Below are 17257 nucleotides of genomic sequence, written 5' to 3' on the forward strand. Positions count from 1 at the left end.
TGAGGACAAAAAAATCAAGAAAAGTCAGCTTTGACAACTCAGACACATTTTCGTATTTTGACTATACCAGGAGCTACAATGATCGGATGAAGGTGATCTTGGTATCATTTTGAAGGTAAGAGATATATCTACATTTGGTATGAAGACATCAAAGTCCAATTCAGCCGTTTTCTTGGTCAAAAGGTCGAAACACAGAAACTTATCTGGATGGTCGAAAGCTGAAGCCCAGAATTGACCAGTCTATGGTATTTGGACCATATCTCCGTCCGCCGATCTCCAAATTAGATGATTCTTGAAGCATTGGAACGCTAATTCAAAGGGCTACAACCTTTGTGTTTTCCACAAAAGCCAGTTCGGCCTTCATCATGGAGAAAAATGCAGTTGAAGTGAGGTCAAAAGTGAAAACGTGTATGGCAGCCGAATTTCTGTAATTTGCTCAGCCATTTTTCTCATCTTCACACTACTTTCCAGCTAGAGTTGGAGAGAAAACGTAGGCTGCACATGCTTCAGAAGACATAAGGAAGAGATATAGCCAAGGTTCCAAGTCAAAAGCCATTATTTTTTACTCCCTTAACAAATTCAGATTTGGAGAATCATAGCAGAAATTTTGGACCAGTGGAAAGGCACCTCATATCAGTTTTATATAGAGAGCAATCAGAGGGAGAAGAGATATACGGGGGGAGAGAACTTGAAGTGCAGAAATGTAGTTCTTTCATTTCCTTAGTGTAGGATAGTGTAGTAAGTGTAGTTAATCCATTCTTGTATAATAGCTAGATTAGGATGAAGATTGAGATGAAGAAGGAGGAGTTGAAGCTCAAGTGACATGGGTTATCTCTACTCCAATTCTTTATCTTTTGTATTGGATTCTTAACTATGGTTATTATGCAAGTTCTGAAATTTATGTTTATAATTTGTTTTTAAAGTTTATACATTGGGTTTGGTTGAACTTTCTATGATTGTTAGTGTTCATTATTTGGCTATTTGACTGCCATAATTTGAGCAAGTTATTTAGCACTTTACCTCTTTAAATCATGATTAATCTGGTACCATTAATTGTGATTATCTAAGGTGTTATTTCTACAATGAAAATTGAGATTTAATATTAGTTCAATAAGTGCTAAACATGGGGAGTACACTCACGAGAGTAGAGGTGCACCTATGGGGTTTTGGTGATTAATTTCATGTAATTTCACTGAAGAAATGAACTTGTAGCTAATTTCATAACCATGAGAATAGGTATGGATTAGTTATAAGTATAATTGATTCACTACGAAAGTAGGTTTCACATGGTTAAGGAAATTACACCATAACTAGCCTAGATGTAGTATTCAATGATCCAAATATAGCACTTGCATGAGTAGTTAGGGATACCACAACCTAAGGAGCATTTATTTGTTATTTTGTATAATTTCAGTAGGATAAATTTGTTATAATTCATTGATAGTTTAAATAATAGAGAAGCTTTAGTAATACCGGTAATTGTTCACTCTTCCCTGTGGGATCGACCCGATATATACCCTAAACTACTAGTTGATCTGTATACTTGCAGTGAACGGGTGTAATTCGGTATTTTTTAGCTTGCACGTATGTAAAATACCCGTCAAGTTTTTGGTGCCGTTGCCGGGGAAGATTTGGCAATATCGGTGTGAAGAGCAACTTTATTAATTTAGACAATTTTTCTTATTTTTGTTGTTTTTGTTGTATCTTATGTGTTTTATGTCATTTTTTTTTAGTCAACTTTTATTTTTTTTTTCTGTTGTAGTTTGTGTCTTGGAATCTATCCTTCTTAACTAATCTTACTTTTGAGATTGTTTAAAAGCAATTTTAGGTGATGAGAAGGGTAGGTCAATTTGGAGGACAATGCTTGAGGAATGGAAGATTGGCAATGGATGGTTACCAAGTGCAAAACTCCTTCAATAAAGGTAACCAAGAAATTACCAAAGGTATGTCTTTTGAAGATGGTTTGAAGTGCTTAAAGACAAAATTTGATGTAATTATGTTACAAGTTCAAATGGACACAATTATACATGAAATTGAGCAAGGGAGGAATGTTAATACTTTTAATTCTTATCATGTGATTTGTGACTTGTGTGGAGGTTATCATGCAACTAATACATGTATGCAAGCACAAAATGTGGATTACTATGATGAATTAGAACATTACAATCCTTATTTTGATCAATACAGTGCTAATTGGAGCAATTCTCTTTCTTATGGTTGGGAAAATCAATGTGCATATAGTGATTATCCATATTTTTATAATTACCAATCTGAAAATGTCCAATATAAAGCAAAACCATCTTGGGAGTTAGCTATAGAAAAATTAGCTAATGTGACTTCCGACCGTTTTGATAGGATTGAGGAAATGATAGATGAATTGGCTTCTCACTTTGGTAGAATAAAAGATCAATTACATGTATTGTGTGAAGTTATTTCCTCTAATAATGTGCAAAATGATCCTAGCATGAATGGTGGGAATGTTGTATGTGAAAATGGGTTGCATTTTAATGAAAATGATGAATCTCAATTGTGTTTCAATGAGCAAATGTCCATTTCACATGATAATATCTTTGGAACTAACTTTGAACCTCAAGAGGTGAGTTTTAATGACTCATTTTTCACCCCTCTTGAGGAGTGTATAAAAAGTACAGGTTTTAAAGATATTCCTGCCCAAGATACTTTCGTGGCATTTCCTTTGGTAAGTTCTCAAGTGGTGCATATTCAAGGTAATATTTATGAAACACTTGGAATATGTAAGTCACTTTCATTTCTCACATCATTAGATTATGTGGCTTTCGCGATAAAGCCACCTTTTAATGATCCACCACGGCCTAAAATGGTGGATTATTCGTTAACTAAGCCTCCTTGAAAAATAAGGTGAAATAGTCAAGCTATTGACTTTAAAGAAGCGCTTATTGGGAGGCAACCCAATGTTTGTTTAAGTTTATGTTATTTTGGGGTGATTTTATGTTTAAAGTATGTGTTTGAGTTATTTTGTTATTTTTCATTTGTAGGTATTGGAAATGGAAGCAAAAGTGACCAAATGAGGTGAAAAAGGCGAAATTTGATCGAGGAACTCAACCCCTCGATTTGAGTAATTGTTGTTTTTGATCCGTTAAAAGGGGCTAAAATGCATGTTTTTAATGTTTTACATGTGTGCACATTGATAAATTTTACAAACAAATGATTTATGATGCATTTTGAGTGATTGGGGAATTATTTGTAAATTTTCAAAAGTTGAATTTCTGCTAAAATTCGCAGCAGAAAACGCATTTCTCAAGAAAACGCGCCTCTGAGTCGCGTGTTCACAGAATCGCGTTTTCAATTCTGCACCTGCAGAACAGAAAACGCGCCATTAAAACGCGACATTAAGTCGCGTTTTGAAGGAAGTCGCGTTTTGTTGCCTGGATCAAAGATGAAAACGCGCCATTGAAAACGCGACTTCAAGTCGCGTTTTCTCACAGAACCGCGTTTTCAGTACTGCAACTTTTGGGAAGAAACGCGCCTTCAAAACCGCGAGTTAAAGGCGCGTTTCTACTCACGTTTTCTGAGCATTTTTTTTTTGAAAGAAAAAATGCAGGTTCCTTGGTTCTCTTTTTCTTCTTTTCCTCATATATTTTCTTGTACCTTGAGTTGCTTATTATGTATTTTTTATAGGTACATCACCAAAACAAGGGCTTGAAGTTACGGATAGCCGTTTTGATGTCTTAAGCCTTTGTTATCACTTTGGTTTCTCATTTTCCATTCTTAGGTTTATATTACTAATGGTTATCCAATGGAACTCGTGAAGTGATGAAGACCGGCGAACAACATACCTTGAAGCTTCATATTCAATCACAACAATAGAGGAGTATTATTTTTCTTTATCTTCATTTTCCTTTTTACACATTGAGGACAATATGCATGTTAAGTGTGGGGGGAGAATTGAGATTATATATATTGTATGTGATTGACTTATTAGTTGCAAATATTGGACTCGTGTTAAAATTCAAAATTTTTCTAACATCTTGTCCAAAATTGCAAATTTGCCCCAAAAATTTTAAATTTTAAATTTCATCCAAAGGGATAACAAAGTTCCATACCATTAGTAGTTCAAATTCCTTCTACATTTGAGATAAATATATATGATTTGGAAACTTCTTTTCTCATTTAACTTGGAAATGACTATTATGTGATTATAATTTTGCATTTGTAGGAAAATATATCTTGTGAAGTGGAGAAAATTATGCCTATTTTTTTGCATATTTAATGAAATTTCTTTTCTTTACTTGATTTTATATAGTTAAGTGATAAATATGGTCAATAAGTGCAATACTCTTCTCATGATTAATTTTTTTAAAATTATTATTCTCTTTGCTATTAAAAAAAAAGAAAAAAAAGAGAAAGAAAAAAAAAACAAAAGAGAAAAGAAAATAAATAAAAATTATTCTACTCCAATGATTCTCGTACCGAGTAACCGGGGGTTGGCATCTACAAATGTCAACATTCGCGTAAAAAGGTACTTGAATTAAGAGTATGCAAAGCAACTTGAGTATGTGAAGTGTTGAGTAACCGGTGATTTTCATCTAAAAATGTTGATCCTCGCGTAAAAAGATACTTTCACAACTTAAGTAATATTTAGCTATATTATATAAATAAATCCCTCTTTAAGTTAAATAAGAAGATGATCATGGGTTTAGGAAGCATATTATTGACCATATGAGTTACTTACTTGTAAGATTGGGTAAGGATGAAAAATTGATTTGAATTTGTTATAATGACGGTATAATTGGCTCTCCTTTACTTGATATTATGAGTACTTGAATTTAATTAAATAATTGCATAATGGTTATTTACTTTGTTTTGAGGAAATGAAGTTGAAATGCTACATATGTTTATTTTCAAATTTTGGATCATTGTTGGTTTGTATTTTTTTTATTGCTTGAGGACAAGCAATGGTTCAAGTGTGGGGGTATTTGATAAGAGTTTATTTTACGTATTTTTAGTGTGTTTTATTAGTTAATTTTGGTTTGATTATTTAGTTTTATAACTAAAATAACTAAGGTTTTGGTAAAAATCTACATTTTATGTTAAATTGGCTAACATTGCATTTCTATTGATTTTTATGGGAAAAACTTCATATTTTGTAGGTTTAATGATTCAATCATCAAATGAAGTGCATTGAGAAGATATTTGGATGATTGAAGATGGATTAAAGTGGTGAAATTAAAATATGAAGTGTAAAAGGAAGAAATGCAATTTGAGGACAAAAAAATCAAGAAAAGTCAGCTTTGACAACTCAGACACATTTTCGTATTTTGACTATACCAGGAGCTACAATGATCGGATGAAGGTGATCTTGGTATCATTTTGAAGGTAAGAGATATATCTACATTTGGTATGAAGACATCAAAGTCCAATTCAGCCGTTTTCTTGGTCAAAAGGTCGAAACACAGAAACTTATCTGGATGGTCGAAAGCTGAAGCCCAGAATTGACCAGTCTATGGTATTTGGACCATATCTCCGTCCGCCGATCTCCAAATTAGATGATTCTTGAAGCATTGGAACGCTAATTCAAAGGGCTACAACCTTTGTGTTTTCCACAAAAGCCAGTTCGGCCTTCATCATGGAGAAAAATGCAGTTGAAGTGAGGTCAAAAGTGAAAACGTGTATGGCAGCCGAATTTCTGTAATTTGCTCAGCCATTTTTCTCATCTTCACACTACTTTCCAGCTAGAGTTGGAGAGAAAACGTAGGCTGCACATGCTTCAGAAGACATAAGGAAGAGATATAGCCAAGGTTCCAAGTCAAAAGCCATTATTTTTTACTCCCTTAACAAATTCAGATTTGGAGAATCATAGCAGAAATTTTGGACCAGTGGAAAGGCACCTCATATCAGTTTTATATAGAGAGCAATCAGAGGGAGAAGAGATATACGGGGGGAGAGAACTTGAAGTGCAGAAATGTAGTTCTTTCATTTCCTTAGTGTAGGATAGTGTAGTAAGTGTAGTTAATCCATTCTTGTATAATAGCTAGATTAGGATGAAGATTGAGATGAAGAAGGAGGAGTTGAAGCTCAAGTGACATGGGTTATCTCTACTCCAATTCTTTATCTTTTGTATTGGATTCTTAACTATGGTTATTATGCAAGTTCTGAAATTTATGTTTATAATTTGTTTTTAAAGTTTATACATTGGGTTTGGTTGAACTTTCTATGATTGTTAGTGTTCATTATTTGGCTATTTGACTGCCATAATTTGAGCAAGTTATTTAGCACTTTAGCTCTTTAAATCATGATTAATCTGGTACCATTAATTGTGATTATCTAAGGTGTTATTTCTACAATGAAAATTAAGATTTAATATTAGTTCAATAAGTGCTAAACATGGGGAGTACACTCACGAGAGTAGAGGTGCACCTATGGGGTTTTGGTGATTAATTTCATGTAATTTCACTGAAGAAATGAACTTGTAGCTAATTTCATAACCATGAGAATAGGTATGGATTAGTTATAAGTATAATTGATTCACTACGAAAGTAGGTTTCACATGGTTAAGGAAATTACACCATAACTAGCCTAGATGTAGTATTCAATGATCCAAATATAGCACTTGCATGAGTAGTTAGGGATACCACAACCTAAGGATTTAGATGTGCATCTAGCTAACTAAAATCTGGATTTCTAGAGTTAATTATGAGTAAGCTAGCCGTGACTTCCTTTTATGTTTTTGAGTTAAAATTCTGGTTGATTGTTGTAAGGAATGATTGTTTGTCGTCAAGAGCTAATGATTGATGAAGCTCTTGGTCATTTGAGTAATTTTTGCAAGAGTTAAATCCTTGGTGGAATTGTTTAAGTGGTTTGGCCGAAATTCTCCACTAGTTCTCCTGATTGATCAATTTTCCATTGTGAACTGGTGATCAATCAAGACATGTTTCATCCTTGATCAATCCTGATTGAAATCCATGTTTCAATATGTATAAGTAAACTCTTGATTGAATTCGCTGGCCAGTTCTCCACCAGACTTCGTGAATTCAATATGTATAAAGGATTGGTTTCACAACATGACTATAAAGGATTGTCTAGCTATTTTATGCCTCTTCTCACGTTCTTCCTCAAATCCATGTTGTAAATGACTATGTGTGCTTTAAACAAGCCGTAGAAAAATTAAATTCACGAACGGAAGCCACTGCAACCAGCATCATTCTTCACTCTAGAAATAAAGTTAGAATTCCTTCGTTGCTTAACCACTGCATGGAAATACTTGGAATTAGCATCTCCAACCTGAAGCCATTTAACTACCGCCTATCACTACAAGAAAATTGGTCATCAGTGACAACTTTTCTCTGTGACGAAAAAAAGTTGTCACAAAAGTGGATCCTTTATTGACGACTTTCTAACTCGTCACAAACCTCTAATGGGAGCCAACTCATTTGTCACGACTTTCTAAGTCGTCACTAGTAAATTCCCGCCAAGTTTTAGCAAGAGCGCGGGAGTGTTTAGAACACACAATAGTGACGACATTAAGAACATCATCACTATTGCTTGGCCTATTTACGGACGACTTTTTGTTGTCGTCACTGATCACTAAAAAAAAAATTTATTAGTGACAACATTTTTGAGTGATGACAATAAGTCGTCACAAAAGGAGCTTCTTTAGTCGCGACACCTAAAGTTGTCATAATTGCATCAAAGCAACTAAATGTTTAGTGACGACCCGTTATTTTCGTCACAAACTACACTGCAAGAAATATGGTCATTAGTGACAACATTTTTTAGTGACGACAAAAGTCGTCACAAAACGTGGTTGTTTAGTGACGACAAGGAAAGTTGTCATAATTGCTCAAAGCAACTAAGTCTTCAGTGACGACCTTGAAAAAGTTGTCACTAAAATGATCTATATAGTGACAACTTCTAATATCGTCACTGTCACTCTACCGATTTGGATTTAGTGACAAGAATTAATCGTCACTGTTTAAAGTACTTATTTCTAAGTCACTTTCTGTAATTCTACTGTGCCACCCTAACTTTTGCGATTTAGCCCCAAATGTTGTAAAAAATTCCATTAATTCGATTATGATACCTTAACTTTTACAATTTAGCCCCATATGTAGTGCACCGATTTCTTTAATTCTATTATTACTCCCTAACTTTTGTAATTTAGCCCCATATGTAATTCACCAATTTTATTAATTCTATTATGGCACTCTAACTTTTGCAATTTAACCCCCATATGTAATACACCAAATTTATTATTTCTATTATGGCACCCTAGCTTTTACAATTTAGCCCCTATTTTTTTATTAGGAAATTGCGAACGGTATCTTGATAAACTATGCATAAATATTTTATAATTTTCTCAAACTTAAGTAATAATTTGTTATAAACTCTAAAGATATATCTTTCATTACAATAGTTATAAGGCAGGCAGGTCTTTTTATCAATGGAATAAGAAATTTATGCCAAATTTATCCTTTGTACTACATGCAAAGTAGTATTAGCAAAGGAATAACAAAGTACTACAAAGTAATTAACAAAATAGCCTTTAGGGAGTGTAGTTTATGGGCAAATGAGCATTATCTATTTAAAGTACCAACTTTTTATGGGCATTTTACTCTCAAACATATAATTTATGATAAATTTATAAATGTTTGTAAGTAAAATTCAAAAAGTATTACACTGATTTCTTACAAAACGAAAACTGGCAGGTTATCTTTTCAACATAAATTAATTTTTTTTAAAAAAAAGAAATGGCCCATAAAGTACCAACTCTTTGTGGGTTTCCTCCATTACATGAATAAATATTCTGCTCTTTATGGGCATTTCACTCTGAATCATTTAATTTACGTTAAATACATAAATGTTTGTAAGTAAAATTCAAAAAGTGTTGCACTAATATTTTTATGAAAGGGAAACTGGTAGGTTTTGTATTTAACATAAATTAAATATGTGAAAGCAAAAAAAAAAAAAATTACCCATAAATCTATGTCTTGCAAATCTATACTAGTAAAATAGTTTCAAACAAAATTAAATATTAAAATAAACTGTAATTTATACACATTAAAATATCTGTAATTTATACACATTTTGCAACTACTACTTTGTGTTTTCTCTGTAATGAATTTTTTAACTATTGAGAACTTAAGTTTTGTTTTGCAAATTTATACTAGTACAATAGTTTTAAACAAAATTAAACATTAAAATAAATGTTTGAAAAAGAACAAAAGTACATTTATCACTTGCAGTAATGTAACAAAATTTTCTCAACCATTATCAATATTTTCACAAAAGTATTAAAAACTAGCAATTGACAATATTAAAAACTAGCAATTTAATTAGTGACGACTTTTCTTGTCATTATAATCTTGAATAAATTAGTGATAACATTATGTCATCACTAAATTTTCTTTGATTTTGACTTAACAATAATGTCTTATTAATAGCATTTGATTATTTTTAATGAAAGTCTGTTATAACCATAGAATTTGACTTTCGTTATTTTCAATTAATGATGTACTTTAGTGCTGCAATTATAAAAAATTGCAGGGCTAAAATATTTGCAAATTATAAAAGTATATTTTCACTTATATGTAATTAACAAATTTTGCCACCTATATTGATGAAAATTTGTGTTTTTGTACTAAAAAATAAAGAATAATACTATAGCAATAAAATCTATGCTTCAAACCAAATTAAAAATAAAAAAAGCATGATGATTGGTCTCAAATGTTGGGAAAATGATTATTTTTATTTAAACTATGTTATAACCATATAATTTGAGTTTAATTATTTTCAATTACATGATGTTCTTTAGTGCTGCAATTATAAGAAATTAGTATAAAATATTAGCAAATTATAAAAGTACATTTTCAATTATATGAAATTAACAAATTTTGCCACCTATGTTGATGAAAATTTTTATTTTTTGCTAAAAAATAAAGAATAATACTATAGCATTAAAATCTATGGTTCAAACCATATTACAAATCCAGAAAAAAACATGATTTTTGGTATCAAATGGAGGGAAAATGAGTGAAGTCAAAATTTTGATCAAATCATAGTGAAAGTGCCGCGCAACAAAAACAATATCCAAAGCAAAGCACAGACCAAAGCAGCGGAACACATTCTGAAAAGAAAAGCAACGGAACACTTGGTCTGAGTTAAAGCAACGGAACACTTGAGCAACACAAACTTTCACCGAGCTGAAACAAACAAGCTTCTGCACTGAGCACAAAACAGAGCTTCCGCACGGCACCTGATACCTTCACCCACACAACAAATCTGTTCTCTGGCTTCTCACTAGCATCACCATGGCTGTCCAGCATTAAAGGGCAAGGTTTTCATTGGAAATGTTCGTTTTTCTCTCTCCTATACATTTTCCCCAATTTTTCCAAATCCCTAATATTCTACAATATTTTTTGCAAATTTCTGCCCAAAATCTTTTAGCTGTCGAGGAAGAAAAGGGGGACGTCGGCAGGGGAACGAAGGAAAAGACTAAAGTTTCATTTGGGGGCTGGTGATTGAGGAAGTGAAACCAGAAACAGAGAAAGGTCTTGGCCTAGAGGGGACACAAAGAAAATACAGAGCAACAGCCGCTCATCGGCCATCGCAGCGCGCAATCTCCATAGCTGCCGTCACTCTGCTCTCATCCAATTTCCGCCGCCTCCAAGTTCCGCCACGGCACCTCCATTTCGTGCGCCGCCTAGCTGCCTGACGCATCTCCCCTTCCCGCACGGCCTTTCTCTCTCACTGTCGCTCCTCGATTTCATGTTGCCACCCACCACTGGCGCCCAGCTCCAGCGCGGCTACCATGGCAGCTACAGCCGCCTGATCATTCGCACCTTCCTTCGACCATCACCATCACCTGCAGACTTCGCCAAGCAAACGCTGTAAGCCGTCTGCCTTCTTTGAATTTTAGTTTTCCATTTTTAGTATGAACATTGAAAAGTCTCAAAGCATGTTTGCCGTGCGTTTGTTCAGTGCCAACTTCATGTTGATTGCTAACGATTTTAGATTGTATGCTATTGTATGTTGTTTGGACTGAAATCTCTTGTGTTTTGACAAATTTTGGGGGGCTAATTACAGTCCCAATTGAGCAAAAATTGCTGGATCCTTCTATGCCCATGTACTGTTTGTTAAAATGCCCGAGTGAAGGTCTAAATAGAAGATTGATGCCTAATCTGCTTGGGGAAGACGATCGTTTGCTTAAATTTGCAATTCCGGTCATTCCATCAAATATCAACTGAACTGAAAGAGGCCTCTAATTAGTTGTCGTTTTTAAGTGAATTTCTTTAGAGTGCGCGCGCGATATCAGAACCTAATTCAGGATTTTAAAATCAATTTACTAGAAATTGGAATTAGACGGTTGAAGTACACTACACACATGCTCCTTACAGATTGACGCAGGCAGTTTAAAGTTTTAAAACTTCAGAGTCTTTGCTTTGTAGTTTGACTTCCACAATGGTGCATATATCGTTTAGACAGATGGTTATTTTTAGTCGCTTTTTTATAAGTGAATTCATTTGATTATTAATATTTTTTTTTTAGTAAACTAAATAGTTTCATGGCCGCTACGCGAAACTCTTATACAAACCTTTGATTTAAAGGTGGGTTTTTTCACTCTCTCTTCCCATGGCTTTGGAGTCTAGCTTTGTTAATATTGGATCACTTTACGAGATGTAAGCTGGTAATAATAATAATAATGTATCACTAGACAGTGGTTCTTTTTTACACTCCATTATTCAATCTAGTAGGATTTCATTGGTGGGTGCATTCTTTTTGTTGGTTTCTTTTATAAACGTGTAACTCAGCCACCTCTTCGATTCCAGAAAGTTGTCTGACCCTCTGAGGAGGTTAAAGAACGTCGTCATGGATAGGCCTGTTCTTAACCCTTTTTTTGTAGTAGTAGTAGTGTATTTTTCCGAATACGACGATTATTCAAAAGTTGCCGTCTGGTGTTTTAGCTTCTCTCCCACTAAATTGCTAAAATGACGCACATTTATTTATCCCTTCCCTTGACTGACTACATAAAGACACTTCTTTACTGGTATTAATTGACTATGCCTTGAGGAGATCCAATCTTCTGTCGGAGCTCGCCAACCCCTTTTTTTTTTTTAACGATAACTATTGTTTAGCTTCTTCTCGTACAGAAACAAACAAAACCGTAGCTTATGAGCCCACGTCACGAAACGGCACAGTAGACTGGAAATACGTAGTAGTTTAATCACAAATTACTGTATAAAAGTATGTTTCGTGTACAACTTCTTTAGGGAAATTCCAGTTGATTTTTGCTATTGGTGCAAATTAATAATTGATGTTCTTTCATTTATGTTACATGATTGGATTTATTATTGACATTATTAGTACAGAGTCTCTCTCTTATTATGATGGAATGGAACCCACTAATTGACTCGGTTATCTTTTCAATAAAAAAAACTGTTTGTATTATTGGAAAGCATTAAGGATATGTCTGTAAATTGGTTGGAAATGATTCAAATTAGTTCTCTCCAATTAAGCCAAAAAGTATATCAATTCGAAATGAGCCAAAAAACAAAGAGTTATTATCTGCCACGCCCTCCTCACGTAGCAAGTGACTAAAGATTTTTAGAATAACTATTATAGGATCTTCTTTAAACTAACTCAGTTCGCTAATTTGATAGGTACTATTTGATACTTTCAAAGCCATTTTTTAGCAAGGAAGGATTGGGAAGGAAGAAAAAAGGGAGATGGGAAAAAAAACCATTAACCACTAGGCTATCTATCAGATTGTTCTTCGCAGTTCATATCCTTCTTCTGTTCCTGCACTGTTTGTTAGTTTGATACTTGATGTTCATTTCATTTTCTTGAAATTAAATGAGTTCTTATTTTTTCCACTTGTTCTTGGGATGGTCACCACAATGTTTGAGCAAGCTCTTCGAACTCTTCAATCCCACGGTTGCTCGAGTAATTGTGGATTTCATCATGAGTGTGGAATTGCTTCATCCTGCAGTGTTTTAGTTTTTTTCTCTCAAAAACTATACATAAGAGTTTTACTTTTTCCAATAATATTTTTCGGTGCAAAAGGCTGTCTATCTACAATTTCCATCACCAAAGAATAAGCTGCAAAATTGGGAATAGTCATTGGAATAGATCTTGGAACTACCTATTCATGTGTTCATATTTACAAAAATGGTCATGTTGAAATCACAGCAAATGACCAAGGAATCGTATTAAGCCATCATGGATTGCATTTGCTGGTAGCGAAAGACTGATTCGATGTTAATGTTGAAAGAACTATCTTTGATGTCAAGAGACTTATTGGATGAAAGTAAGGCACACTCGTGTATTTATCATTTTTGCTGGAACATTTTGGTGTGTATACATATGCTCACTGAAGTCTTAACTGTTATATAACAGGATTGAGACTAATGAAGTTTAGAGGGATATGAAGCTCGTTCCTTGTAAGATTGTGAACAAGGATGGAAAACCTTATATCTAGGTGGAAATTAAGAATAGTAAGGTTAAAGTCTTCAGTCTTGAGGAAATTAGTGTAATGGTTTTAACTAAGATGAAAGAAGCAGCTGAAGCTTTCCTTGCAAAGAAAATTAAGGATGCTGTGGTAACTGTTCCCAGTATAGTTCAATTTCTAGAGTTACTCGTTGAATCATATTTTACTTCAATGATGCCCAGAGGCAGGCAACAAAGAATGCAGGTATTATTGCTGGGCTGAATGCTGCTAGGACTATCAATGAACCCAGAGCAGCAGCAGTTGCCTGTCTAACTACGAATTAAAAAAGTTTATCTAACTACACTAATTAACTGTTGATTTTGCAAAATATTGAACAATGATTAAAGCAACCAATTTCTTGTATAAGTTTTATTAGTTACATTTCTTATAAAAAGCTTTCATATGGTTCTAATTGCTCTGTTTTATTGTAGGCAAAGGCTTTCATCAAAGGATTATAGAATATTTCATCAAGTTGATTAACAAGAAACATGGAAAGAACATCAGCAACCACAATAGACCACTTGGAAAACTGAGGGAAGCTGAACGTGCCAAAAGAGCTTTAAGCAGCCAGCAGCAAGTTAGGACTCATGCTTGATTTGACGAGTTGAACAATGACCTCTTTAGCAAAAACATGGGACTTGTCAAGAAGGCTATGGGGGATGCTGGTTTGGAGAACCACCAGATGCATGAAATTGTTCCTGTTAGTGGGGTTACCAGGATCCCAAAAGTCCAATAACTTCTCAAGGACTACTTTGATGGAAAGGAACCCAACAAGAGTGTAAAACCAGATGAAGCAGTGGCTTATGGGGGTGGTGTTCAAGGAGGTATTCTAAGCCGGAAAGGTGGTGATGAAAGCAAAGGTACTTTTTAAAATTTTTAATGGACATGTAAAACTTGATATTTTGCAAACTTAAGATGCAACTTGATTGTCTCAAGAAAGTTGAAACTGTTGGTATTGAAACTGTTGCTGTGGTAATGACCAAGTGATTGGTACTTGTGAATTTATTTTGCTGCTTCATAATTTATGAATTCATTCCTTGTGAACCCAGAACAAAAAAAAAATTTGCATGTGACCAAGTTGTAGCAATATCTTGCTACTTCCATTAACTGTTACTGCAGTAATGACCAAGTGATTGGTACTTGTGAATTTATTTCATTGTCATCTGAGTTGTTGTTACATGTTAATGGAATGTATTTGAACGTCAAAGGAGCCTCTTTCTTTTGAATCATCTATACTAAATTACTGCTGTATATGTAAATATCATGCTTTCCTTTTTCTTGTGAATCATTATTACTGCATTGGCTGTATCCTTTGTATTAGTACATGACTACTCTTTGAACTAATATATTTTTGACTAATACTCCTTTTCACTCCCAGCCCAAGTTCACGATACACACCACATCACTCTTTTCATCATCTAAAATATTAAAAATATTACAATAACAAATACAACCTTACTAACAGGTCTAAAGTTCCCACGCCTTGCGTGGGAAGCAATCACCTAGTTTTAATATATAAACAACCAAAAGCATAAACATTAAACAATAATTACTGTGGGAGTCCAATTTAATTGTTCAATAAGTTGAGCTATTTAAAGAAGAAGAAAGAAAATTAAAAAAAACTGTTTTAGAGAGCTCTTTAGTTGAGCTTATGCAGTGTTGTATTTGTATAGATTGGACTGTGATTTCTAACTTCTTGCTGGTGTTGTAATATGTGGGCCCAAATTATATGAGGTTCTTAATGAATTGTAATTTTTGTCTTAATAATCTAAGTCTCATTACTTGTTCTTTATTATTGTACTCCTCCCCTTACCTACTTCTTTTACTCTTTTATGACAGATAAATGCTATTCATACTAGCTTTTGGAAGATATCTATGGTTATGGTTGAACAATGTTGAAGACAAAATTGCCTTTTGCTCATGGAGTGGTTCATTTAGATGTTCTTCAATTTCTTAAACTGTGATTGCTTTTGTAAATGTACCTTATGTACAAGTGATATTTTGGACAAATGTTATTTTTGTAGGCATTAGTTGGGCAATGTACACTTGAATTTGGCATTTGAGAATGCTATATTATTACCATATAATCTAATGCAAATACTTTTGGTTATCAATCGTTCATGTTTATTTGTATGGTTTGTTTAAAATCAATGATTTAGCAATGATTTAGCAATGATTACAGGCCAAATTATGACTATTAAGCTATTATGAAATTATCTAATGACAAAAAAAAGTTGTCACAAAATAGAAAATAAAAACTCCTTGTCACAACAGAGACTGTCACTAAATCTAAGTTACATTTGTGACGACAATTGTTGTCAGTAAAATAGTTATATACAATGGCTTTCGGTGCTTTTTAGTGACGATTTTAAGTAGACCATTTTTGACAAAAGGTTAATTCGTCAATAAAACACTTCCAGATTGTCGTCACTAATGACAACTATTTAGTGACGACCAAATAGTTGTCACTAAATAGTTGTCATTAGTGACGACAATCTGGAAGTGTTTTATTGACGAATTGATCTTTTGTCAAAAATGCTCTACTTAAAGTCGTCACTAATGAGAACTATTTAGTGACGACCTAAAAATGTCGTCACTGTTTACCTTTACCGACGGGGATTTAGTGACGACTTTGTGACGATCAAAAAGTCGTCAATAAAAGGTATTTGTGACGATATTTGTATGTTCTGTGATGACTTTGTGTTGTCACTGATGAACAATTTTCTTGTAGTGTATGTCGCCAATAATCAGGACCATAACACCATTTGCCCCAAGCTCACCCCACGCAGAGATCATGCGAAGTAGCTCTGATACCACCTGTGACGACCCCACCTCCCCCTAGGGCGTACCCAAAGGTTTGGCGGACCGCCTGCCTAGCTCTCGCCAGGACTCACTCACTCACTCACTCAATCAACTTTCAAGATTAATCATTCAAGCCTCCAAAATAATATTTAAGTTCTATAATTCAACCAAAATGCAAACTTATTTACAACCTAAAGCCAAACGTATGATACAACGTCAAATGTCAAAATACATCTTATCAACCAAGAGTACAAGTACAAGAGGGTTATACACTCTAGGTCATACTTGATTGCTCCAGACCTCCACTCCTGTAAGGAAAACAAAAACTAAAGGAATGAGCTAAAAGCCCAGTGAGGTTCCCAAACAAGCAATCAGGTAGAGAAACCATAGAAGTATGGTACTTAACAGTTTGAACACTTTGCACAATAATAAATAGTCATTCAAGAAATAAACATTCATTCATAGGAAGGATACGTGCTTACTTGGAGCCATTCATTCAGTCATTCAGTCGCCAACCTTTTCCCTTATTCCTCCATCATTTCGAAACATTTAACAGTGAAAACTCCTTCAGTATTCATTGTCACTCATTCATTGATTTCATTGCATTGAATTCACTGGCCAGTTCTCCACCAGACTTCGTGGTAATACCAGCCGCCCGACTGAGTCCTCTTCTGACTTGAGTCAACTGGCAACGAAGGGCAAGGGTCCAGTTCAGCCAAAGGCTTACATTCATGCACAAGTAACGTTCAATCACTTGATCATTTTAAATTCATATTCATTTAGGTTGAGTGTGATAAAATACACACACGCCCATTGAAAATCCATTTAACAGTTATTGGAAAGCATTTAACATTCAAACAATCACTCACAGATATTCACATAGTCACTTATTGCACAAACATGCAAGGAACACTCACCACGGTACAAGTTCAAGTGTTCGCCTCAAGTGCACTTCCGACCTCACCTCCTCGTCCTAAATCACATTTTAAAGTG

General features: G+C 34.2%; 1 long non-coding RNA gene across 2 annotated transcripts; it reads left to right on the forward strand.

The window, feature by feature from the left end:
* Positions 1-10044: 10044 nt before the first annotated feature.
* LOC140037665 (uncharacterized) lies at positions 10045-15562 on the forward strand. 2 transcript variants are annotated; one of them, XR_011841624.1, is made up of 4 exons: positions 10045-10327; positions 10423-10865; positions 13894-14322; positions 15302-15562. It is a non-coding gene; the product is annotated as an uncharacterized lncRNA (long non-coding RNA). The 2 variants fall into 2 exon arrangements; XR_011841623.1 differs by having other exon boundaries at positions 10049-10865.
* Positions 15563-17257: the final 1695 nt, after the last annotated feature.

Source organism: Coffea arabica, chromosome 3c (assembly GCF_036785885.1).
Source record: "Coffea arabica cultivar ET-39 chromosome 3c, Coffea Arabica ET-39 HiFi, whole genome shotgun sequence".
Classification (NCBI taxonomy): Eukaryota; Viridiplantae; Streptophyta; class Magnoliopsida; order Gentianales; family Rubiaceae; genus Coffea; species Coffea arabica.